This window comes from Mixophyes fleayi, chromosome 2, assembly GCF_038048845.1.
Source record: "Mixophyes fleayi isolate aMixFle1 chromosome 2, aMixFle1.hap1, whole genome shotgun sequence".
Taxonomy (NCBI): Eukaryota; Metazoa; Chordata; class Amphibia; order Anura; family Limnodynastidae; genus Mixophyes; species Mixophyes fleayi.
Window position 1 is genome coordinate 130392141 of NC_134403.1, and position 12062 is coordinate 130404202.

Below are 12062 nucleotides of genomic sequence, written 5' to 3' on the forward strand. Positions count from 1 at the left end.
TCCTTGTAAACAATATTCAAATATTTGCAGACCAGTTCACACATCACTAAGTCTTGATCCTGTAGAGAACAGAATTGAAGCCAATATTGTTTAAATTCATGTATAAGAATATTTGAATTCTTATGTTAAGTATTTTATAACAAAAAAGTATGATTATGTAGTACATTGCTCAACTTCTTAAAATAGACATTTTCATTAGCAGTTGACAATTGCTGAAAAAGGTCATAAAGTTTGTGAAATGCAGAAAGCTAATACTGTAAACTGTTAAAAATAATAATGGAAAAGAGAAAACATGGAAAGACACCAATTAAACTGTGACTGAGAGGAACAATGTATTTTAAATAAGTGTTGATGTATGGGTCAGTTTCTATAACATTTTCTGATCTTATCTCTATGAGAGCCACTTAATGGTCAAAGCAACAAAAGGTTAAGTGATATAGCTACTATTTATAACCATAGTCTAATGGTAACATACAATGTGTGTATGAAATTTGTAAGCAGCATACTAGATAACAAAAAAGGGTAATTTTACACAATAGTGTGCAATCAGAAGAGTGAATATTTTTATGCAGATTATTAGCCATAATAATGATCATCATGAAAATCATCATTGAATGGACACCAAATCATGTCAATTTGTGAATTATGTTTTGGGTTGCTATTTTGATCTATAGTTTGTTGTCAAGGAATACAATGTTAGAATAATGGACAATCATCATACCACTGATACCTTTATTATAGCACATATAATTTTGTTCATGTAGCATGACAACTAGAACTCATTTTGTACAGCTATGCAATACATCTGGATACCAAAGGCAAAAAACATTATGGCAAACAATATGCAGTAAAATACATTCAGCTCATCAATACTCTTTACCTTAAAACAGCTATAATAGTCTCAAATAACTAATAGGGTATAATACTAGATTGTACAACTGAGTGAATAAATAATAATTAAAATTATAAAATTAAGGTTCCCAGCCTAGACGGCAGTGAGGTCATTATAAATGAGATGCTTGTAAATGTAGACCTTGTTTAATACCTAGCTGAGTTTGTCTGTTCATCTTGTTTTGCCCATTTCATGGACTTAAACTGGGTACACACTACACTGTTTTCGTCCAATAATCGGCTCAAACAGCCGACATACGACCGCTCGTTCAAAAGTCGGGTCAGTGTGTACAGTTACACGATGGTCGAAAGTCTGCCCAAATGGATGATTATTGCCTCATGTGGTTGGTCGTACCGTTTAATATTTTTGTTCCAATCTCGTTTCCGCTGTGTAGTGTGTATAAACTTCCGACCGATCCACAACAGTGAGTACGAAATTACAGTCATTGCTCGCGACAACATGGCTGTAAAAAGTCGCTAACGGGACGTCCGCTCTTCCCTTTATTGTCCTAAACAAGGCTAGTGTGTATGCAGTCCATGGACTAAGCGATCGGACCATCGGTCGCATGTAAAATCGCTCGGCGTAAAAAGTTGGTCGAAATTTCTGTAGTGTGTACCCAGCTTAAACCAGTGAACTAATACAAGAAATAATGACCTATGAATACACTATGAAACAATGACATCCCTGACATAGCCAATTTTCATGGACAATGGACTGGTCTCACTTCATACAGCCACACTAACTTTTGATTCATTTTAGCCTTAATAAGCATGTGTGGCCTTCCATTCTTCATTTTGTAACTTGTCAAAAAGCATATTAAACTGTAAGCTGAGTTATATTATACATTTTGCTAACGAAAAATTAGATTTAGTTTTTTTGCAAAATTCAAAGGCAGAGAGAGATCTTTTGGATTCTGCCTCTGCTGCTTTAACTACTAACACCAGGGGGTAATGCATTAAGCAGCAGATCCATCAAATCTCCAATATTCGGTGATTGTGATAGCCATATTTAAAACAGCAATTTTATCAAAGCTAAATCTCACCGTCTTTAAAAAAAATTGCAATTTTTCAATATCGCCGAATATCGGCGCTTTGTCAGATCTGCTGGTTAATGCATTCACCCCCAGACATAATAAAGGAGACTGAAGACTCCTTGTTCAATTTAACTAAATGGTCAACACCTCTCTCAAATATATTAGAGGAATCATAATGTCTCTGTTGCATTGAATGAATATTTTAGGATATTGCCATGCTGAATTTAAAATAAACTGTATATTCATCTTATAGTAGAAAAAAGATGAAAAAGGAATAGTAAAGCACTGAAAAACAAATAAAAGAAATTAAATGAGTGGTAAAGGCATTGCTCTTTTAACGTTCTACACATATTTTCAGAATAACAAAGATTTAATTTAATTACATGCCACATTAAATTCAAGAATTATTAATGTCAATGGGTAATTCTGAATTCACAACATGGTTGTAAAATTATGTATGCTCCTTTTATCAATTTTTGTAAATGACATTCCCCCCTGTAAAGCACTTATTATACTGAATTCTAAGCATGTAGTGTTTTCATTTTAATTCTGATAGCAAGCATTGTTCAAATCCATAGGAAATTTTAAGACTGACTTTTTTTTACCATTTATTGCTCAATGTTAGTCTGGAAGAAAATATATATAACAAATGTTGCCAGGTAGGGATCAAATCACATAAGAAAATTAAACATCTGTTCTAAATTTCTTAACTTATTTTACAATATCAGAACAATTACAGTTAATGAAAGGTTAATAGAAACAATTATAAGGTTAAATAATTTAATCTTTGGTACAATAATTTAAAACAGTTTTAAAAATATTTTGATGGTAATTAAATAATAGGATAAGAAAAGGGTTGTTTTAACATGGCCAGCTGGAAACAGCTAAAAATAGTCACCATATATAATATCTTTCAATTCAATTTAGGGATCATTCTCACCTTTCTGTTTTTCAAGAAGGGTGCAGAAGTACAATTATGGACTTCATTTTGAACAATGTATTAGATATTTTAAAAAGTAGCATGTTTTTTTTTGCGTGTGCTGATGTATGTTCTCTGTTCAGCAAAGAGTATAGAAAATGTATCAAAGCATTCAATAATTTTGACTCGTTTCATGCATTTCTGATATATAAAATTAGTACTGTGAAGTGTGTGTCTGTGTCTATGTCTGTTCCCTCTACCAGTGCCTACCTGAATTGTGAAGGTACAAAAGTAATGACACATCACTTATATTGCAAATTAGAGTCAAGTTTATCCTATTAGTTTTCAAATTGCAATCTGAGCACTTAAAGTTGCATTCCCATGGCTTCTCCTGGCAGGGAGTATAAACATCATTAAAATGAACCTATACCTCTTCCAGACACTCTCTAATAGCATGCCACCCAGATGCATTGTCAATCTATAAATACTGATTTGTGATTTTGTCTGGGATGGGAAACCCTCTTGGATCTCACAAGATATCTTTCAGATGAGGAGGTCTCAGGGAGGAGTTTAGATTCACCTTTTCTCTAAATACAATCAGGCAGTACTCGTCACTAGAGTACTAGAATGGACGCGACCATCAAATCCCCAGAAATGGGTGGTAATTGAGCATCACAAGTTCGGAATCCCCTTCTGTATGTTAATCTGACTCTCAAGGTACTGCACATATTCCACTCCATGATCAGTCTAAAGTTACACTGTTAGGTCAGGCTGAGAACATTGAAATTTATCTCCTCCCCATTGTCTTCCCTGTGCCCGATGTCTTAAAATCCAGACATCCCCAGGGTCCATATCCTAGGTCATTTGAAGCATGGACTGAAGGGGGGGGGGGGCTAATCAAGAGCAGCCAGCTCATAGAGGCAGGAATGAAAGTCCCTGCTCTACCTTTCAAAGGAAATTGAACCTTGCTCCATCTGAGTTATGGTTATATTTTCAGGTTCTGTATTGTCTTCTCAAAAGAGCTATCATAGCCAAAGATAGAAGGGCCCTAACCCATATAAGAAAATCTGCTTGCTTCCGATGACCCTAAACTAACTATTTATTAAAAGCTAATCAAAAAATCTCTACAACTCCCTCCCTAGCTAATCCAGATTATGGGATAAGGATTTGGACAGGTTGAACACTGAACAGATTTCACTGAAGATCTTTCAATATACTCAGGTCAGCTCCTAAAGAGTATTAGTATACAATTCAACATCCAAGATACACCCAGGTATCTCTGGTCTTTGCTAGAGTTACAGATTAAGTTTGGGGACACCTTTCCACATTTGGTGGAACTGTCCTTGATTAACCTCTTACTGGATCAAGATCAAGAACCTTGTCCTCTTGGGCCAGGTTTTTCGCTACTTAACCTTCCGATTACAGGGGCGAACGCAAGATTTAGAAGGGGGGGTTTCCGCCCCCCCCGAAAAAAAAATAATATTGCGATTGGGAGCTGCTGCACATGCGCAGCAGCTCCATTTCGGCGAGTCTAAAATCTACAGCAGCCGCGGCGCTGTCAAGCAGCATTCGCGGCAGTGCTGTATTATACTACAATACAGCACTGCCGCGGATGCTTCTTTGACAGCGCCGCGGCTGCTGTACAGTGCCGTAGGTTCGCGGAGGGGAGGGGTTTCTGGAGAACCAGAAACCCCCTCTGCGTGTGCCACTGGATTATGCTGATCTCTCAATGTAAGAAATTGCTACTAAGACAATTGAACAATGTTGCACAATCATAAATGGCAGATCACTGGAGGTGTCCCTCTCCCCCTACATGAAGTATTTGCTTACAGCAACATGATATAGTGGTTTGCATTTAAAGAAACCCCAGATTAATGCTTCTTGGCAGAGGGATGAATGGTATACCTCGTGATCCTGAAAGAATAAAAAACGTCAAGCTTGTGCGGTGTATAATTATTATTATGCTGCTTGTTGTAGCGTGAGAACACGTGTTCTTCCTGTGCAATACCCTGAGGATACTGCTCCCTCTCCCACTTCCCTGCTCCCTGCACTCTTAAGTGTTTCGATACTAAGAAAGCTGTAATATTATACGATTTTATTTTGTTAACTTTGTTTATGGTGTATGTGTATGTATCTTAATATCATCTTTGTATAATCTTCAATAAAAAAGATTATATAAAATCTAATAAAATATTTGTGACTTTTTAACAATGATCAATACAAAATACTCTGAATGTCAAAGAAAGCTAATTAAAGTCATAAGCTTTTCTAAATGAATTATAATACGAAGTAGACAATAACTGATTACATATTAATTAATCTCTTTTTAATATAAACCCAAATAAACCCTAGTGTAAGTTGTCTTCAGCGGTCATTTACTTATTTGGTCAAAGTACACCTCTACAATTAATGTGTTTCAATTGATTAAAAAATAAATACAACTGCTTGTGAGAGGTTATATTTTTCCCAACAAAAGTTTCATCATGAAGCTCAAAGAACATTCAAGGCAAACACAAAAAAGTTTAGTGAAAAGCGCCAATCAAGGTAAGATATTTAACATTTGTTAAATATTCCCCATAACACTGTAAAGACCATCAGAAAAAAATGATTATATGGCACTTTTCTGAATTTGCCTAGAGCAGTCCATCCTTCAAAAATAAGTATTTGTGTGAAAGGTCCATTGTTTAGATGAATAACCCAGACACTTCATAAATCTGCAATTTATGGGAGGGTGGCAAAATGAAAACCATTGTTGTAGAAAATTGACTTAAAATGCCAACTACAGTTTCCCAGAAACAATGTGAAGGAATATTGTATTGTCTGTTACAAGATTGAACGTTTTGGCCTCAACACTAGCCTCTGTGTTTTAACATATTTGTGACAGGGGTATGCTGCTATATAGATACTTTCTGCTCTAGAGGCTGAAAAACTTTTCAAAATAGAAATGCAAAACTGCACAAAAATGCCAGTTTTTTATTGGCAGCAATGACGTTACATTAGCCACACAAGCTTTCTTCACCAGCAGCTACAATTGATACTCTGCTACCTTATGTATCCAGTGTTCCATACTCAGATTAAACTGTAAGCTCATATGGGTAAGGCTATCTTTACCTTCTATTTCATATCATTGTATGTATTTTATTTATATCATGATTCAGCACTGTGTGATATGTCAATGCTTACAAATTAAGAATATTAGTAATAATAATAATATACATTTAGCAAGCAAAATGGATTGAGCAAGATATAGATAAATATAGTAGGAAAACCTGCTGCACTTAAAGCCACATTCATTTCCACATTTCAGTGGATTAAATATTATAAACTGATTTGCCGGAATGACTAAGTCAGTGGATTGATTTGAAAATTGCTGTTCAGCAATTGTCCCTATCCAACCTCATGTAACTCAAAATTGCAAAGAGGAAGGAAAATTGCTGCGCCTAAATGTACACATCAGTGTGTGTGTGTGTGTGTGTGTGTGTGTGTGTGTGTGTGCATATATATATATATATATATATATATATATATACATATATATATATATATATATATATATATATATATATATATATTGTTTAAGAAATGTGCTTTTTTGAAAATAGTGTATGTAACCATTGAAAATATATACAAAAACTAGCAAAATTTGAATGTCTTTCTTCTTTGAAAAGGAATGAAACCAGCATAGATTAACATAATAAAAGATTAATCTCCGGATCACTTACTCTTTAAATTGGGGTATGTACATTTACATTTTAAATTATGCATGTTCTAAGCTTATAACTGCCTACACTGCCTATACTGGCAACTAAATTAGTTGTTTCTTGTATTTTCTTGTAAAATAGCAAACAGTATTGAATTTTCATTGTTTACTTTGTCAATGTAAATAGTGCATTTATTTTTGAGATTTTTTGTAATTTATATGCCTTTAAAACTTGTAGTTGTTTTAAAGTTCTTTCTTTTTTACATGGCAATGAAGAGAGGTCTTCTGAATTAATAAGCCCCGTCTGCATGTACAAAAGACATGACAAGTTTTGTCTAAGGACACAACTAGACTTCCTTTCACACGCAATAGAGGAAATTAATGTCATCACCAGGATGAAGACATAAAGAGATTCAAAATTAAAAATCATTTGTGAGCATCCCAAAAGATTTCTATAATCATCTGAAAGATAAGTAATGATCAAAGCCCTTTAAAACTATTGTTCAGTCCATTACAACTGATTAAATATACCCTATTATGGAAATTATACAACATTATTGCAGAACTTACGGCAATATTTTAAGATGCAATCCAGATGTTTTAAGAATAGGTTTCTCATATATAATAGAAGGTTAAAAGGCAAGATTAGAAAAACAGATGTAAATTCAAAATTTAGAAGCTAAAACCAATGTAGTATGTTCCATAGGTACTTTACTGTTCAAACTGGTGATACGTACTGTACCATTGTGCACAGGGAGAAAAATAAATAAATATTCAGCATTATTGAGAAATTGCATAGTTCATTTTTGAGACTTTGCATTGGTAAGTTTTCTTATTTCCAGGCCTGCTCATATTTTAAAAAAGTCCCTGTAAGTATGTGCCCCTTACAATGTCCCTGTATTTTAGGACCTAGAAACTGGACAGTATCGATCAAATTGTTGTTCATCCGAATCTCAGTATTTTATATATTATTATTAGAGATGGTCACTAACCCCCGTGTTTTTGATTTGGATTACCTTCTTGTTTTGGTTTTGGTGTTGCCAAAACCGCCCTTGCGTCTTTTGGTTTTGTTTTGCAATTTTTTGGGCTGAAATAACATAATTTAGGTATTATTTTGTACCTACATTATTATTAACCTCGCTAACACTAATTTGCAGTCATTTCCATTCAATTTTGACCATCTCACAGGTCACAATATGCTATTCATACACTTTCAGCCAAATACTGCAGGGATCTGGCTGGATGGTAAGCGACAGAGCAATGACTAAAACACACGGCAGTTCCTACCACATCTAGGAAACATTGCAACCAGCGCTCCACCTGTTTCTTGGATAAGTGAGGTAATTCTACAGCTAATATATGGCAACGAGTGCTCCACCTGTTTCTTGGATAAGTGAGGTTATTCTACAGCTAATAAATGTCAACGAGCGCTGACTACCCCCCAGGATGTGTACTTTTATCAGACACACACTAATCCAGGGTGGCAGACAACGCACTAAAGCTATTGAAATTCAAAGTAAAAAGCCAGTTGGGTGTATATTACACCCTACACTTATAGTGAAGGTTACAAAAAAGCAACCTGCAAAGACTGTACGATAAATCAAAATGCCCAAATCACCTTTTCTATTTGGGTGTATATTACACCCTACACTTATAGTGAAAGTTACAAAAAAGCAGCTTGCAAAGACTGTACGATAAATCAAAATGCCCAAAGTACCTTTTCTCTTTGGGCATATATTACACCCTACACTAATTAGTGCAAATTCAGAAAAATACAGTTTAATCCCTTCTAGGCCCTCCTTAAACAAGCTATCAATGGCCTAAAGGAATCTTAGACCAATAGTGATGTCAAGTGAATTCTATACTGTCAAGATGATGTCGTCCTCATCTTCAGCATCATTCTCACCCTCATCAGTGTGTACATCATCATCACAGACAATTAATTCATCTCCGCTTGAATCCGCCATTAGAGAAGTGTCAGTACTTGTATGTATTTGCCGGTAAAGGCCTTCCTCGTGGAAGATAATTTTGATGAACATCATCTTTTCCACATTTTTAGGAAGTAACCTCCTACGTCGATCACTGACAAGGTTCCTGGCTGTGCTGAATGCTCTTTCTGAGTATACACTGGAGGGCGGGTGGCAGGTTAGGTATTGCAAAGCATTTTTGTACATGTGTTTCCAAATGACTTGTTTTTCCTACCAGTATGAAAAAGGACTGTCTGACCTTTCCATATCAATTAACTCTTGAAAATAATCCTCCACCATCCTTTGCATGTTAATACTAGGATTGGATGGAGTTATGGCCGAGGTCACACTTTTTTTGGTAAAATCTTTCAAACCAGCCCAGATGTCAAACTGTTGTGGTCTGCCACCTGCGTCATCCCTTCTTGTTTTTGGAAAGTGCAATTTTTTCCAAGCAGCAGCTGCCTGAGAAACTGAAGGGGAGACGTCGTCAAGACAAGGCCCAGTTCAGCGGACAACTTGCTGACCAATAGAATGTAGGTCTTAAACCTCGGATCAAGCACAGTTGCCAAACATGGTGATCCAACTTCAAGATTTTACTAACTCTTGGATCACTGCGAAGCAAATTAAGTACTTCATCTACAAGGCCAACATACTTTGCGGAATTGCTTTCTTTCATCTCCTCCTGCAATTTGTCAAGCTGCTTTTCCAAAAGTCAAATTAAGTTAATGACTTGGCTCAAGCACGCAGAGTCTGAACTGACTTCACAGGTCACAACTTCAAATGGTTTTAGCACCTTGCACAGCACAGAAAGCATTCCTCACTGTGCAAGAGTGAAATACATACCCCCTCCTTTCCCAATGTCATGGTTTGTGCAATACGCTTGGATGGCTTTGCGCTGTTCCTCCATCCTCTGAAGCATGTACAGGGTGGAATTCCACCTTGTTAACACCTCTTGCTTAAGTTGGTGGCAGGGCAAATTAAATTGTTTTTGGAGCTGCTGCAATCTCCTACATGCTGTGGCAGAATGCCGGAAATGTCCAGCAATTTCACAGGCCACCGAAAGAAACTCCTGCACCTCACGGTTATTTTTCAAGAAGCTTTGTACCACCAAGTTTATTGAGTGAGCAAAACAGGGAATGTGATTGAATTCACCAAGCTGTAATGCACGCACAATATTGTTGGCGTTTTCAGAATTAACATATTCTGTGGAGAGTGCAAGTGGTATAAGCATGTATCAATGACATCCCTTAGTTTTCATAGCAAATTATCAGCTGTATGCCTGTTAGTGAATTTGGTGATACAAAGAGTAGCCTGCCTGTGAGAAATGGTATGTAGTGGTGTACATGCTGCTACTGTTCCTGCTTGTAAAGGCGAATGACCAACCCAGTGGGCTGTCACAGTCATATAATCTTTGGTTTGGCCACTTCCACTTGTCCACACATCTGTGGTTAAGTGTACAGTTTGTAGAATGGCATTTTTGAGCCCAATTAGTACATTTTTACGAACGTTTTGGTACAGTTGCGGAACAGCTTTTTGTGAAAAATGGTGACGCAATGGAATTTTGTAATGTGGACACAAAACATCAATTAACTAATAAAAACCAGCTGCGTTTATAGTGGATATTTGATGCAGATCTAACACTAGCATAGTCACCATGGCGTCTGTGATCCACTTTGCGAATGGGTGACTGGTGTCATATTTGCTTCCTCTAGCAAAAGATTGCTTCACAGTTAATTGTTGTAAAGTACTAGTGCTCTTCCTTTTGGGCTTCTTATGGGAGGGAGATTCACTCCCAGCAGCAGCAACAGCAGCAGCAGTGGGACTAACGCTCAAACATTCTTCAGAGGAATCAATTATAGTGCAGGAGTCATCGAGTCTTACCAAGTTGGATGCAGGGCTAACTCCGATCGCTACTGAGGATATTGATGAGGACGGTGTTGTGGGTGTAGATTGCAGGCATCGGGATGAAGGTGAGAGAAGGGTCCTAGCTGATGATGGAGTGCTCGTTGTTATTTTTTTGTCATAACTTTAAGCTTCTCCCAACACCTTGCCATGAACTCTCGTCAAATGGCGTAACATGGATGAGGTTCCAAGATGGTTAAGGTCCCTCCCTCGACTGACTGTGGCTTTACATACACTACAAATGACTATACAACTGTTGTCAGGATTTGGGTAGAAATAATTCCACACATAAGAAGTGGCTTTTTTGCCCAAGCATGACAATAGCCTTCTTCTTGTTATGTGCCAGAACTGCTTCCACTGGTGCAGGACTTACACAGACAACCCCATCTTCATCAACATCCTCATTAGCGCCCTCATCGGCTACATAAATATCTCCCTCATCCTCTTCCAATCCCAAAGTGGCATTCTCAATTGGTGTATCACCGGCAACACTCGTGCTGTTCAGGCACACATCAGCAGAAATGCTGAAAGGGCCCTTCTTTATGGGTACACTATCAGAATGGTCACGATTACATATACCACTTGTGGATGGACTCTCCTCAGGGATTGGTGTCATTTCTGGTTCTGAGCATACATTTTCCTATAATGCTTTACTGTTTTCTTGCAGCTCGGCTTTCACACGTAACAGTAGTTGTGCATCACTTTTGGTCTCTGAATTACTTGGTCTTGCTTTGTCACGAGTGACCTTACAAGAAGAAGGCTCAGTAACATTTTTTGATCTCACACTAATAGAGAAAGGTGAAGGCCTGATTCTTTCTTTGCCACTGCGTGTGTAGAATGGCATGTTGGCTATTTCTTTTTTATCGACAGTTAACTTTTCCTCGATTACAGCTATTTTTCTCTTCAACATGGTAAAAGTGTTTTTTTTAGGTTTTTTTTCCCTGACTTCAAAAGACTATGTACTTTTACATGGGCTTTACCAGATGATGTATAGGGAAGACTACCATCAGAACTGGTGGCAGCACACTGCTTGCTGCTCCTGCTTATATGTGTACTGCTGTGAACCCATTTTAATGAGACCCCAAACACTTTGTAGTGCAATTTCAGAAATATATAGTGTGGGTATATTAGAATTTCAGAAGTCAGAAAATAGTTTTTTTCAGACTGGGAGATATGACACCCCAAACACTTTGTAGTGCAAACTCAGAAATATATTGTGCTGGTATATTTGAATTTCAGCAGTCAGAAAATAGTTTTTTAGAAGGGGGGGGGAATATGACACCCCAAACACTTTGTAGTGTAAATTCAGAAATATATAGTGCTGGTATATTTGAATTTCAGCAGTCAAAAAATAGTTTTTTAGAAGGGGGGAAAATGACACCCCAAACACTTTGTAGTGTAAATTAGGAAAAATGCCTCCTCTATACTCCTCTCTTCCTACTATTTTCCTACTCTAATCCTGCGACCTAACCTTTCTCTGTCCCTCTCTCAAATGGTGCTAGATCGCAGTGGAGGCGGCTATTTATTCATTCTAAAACTCACGAGATCCACCATCCGACGATGTCTCAATGATGTTTTGCCTTGTTTTGGAATCTGAATAGGCGCGAGAGTACCATCCCTTGAAACTGACCTGTCTCCTCCCCATTTCC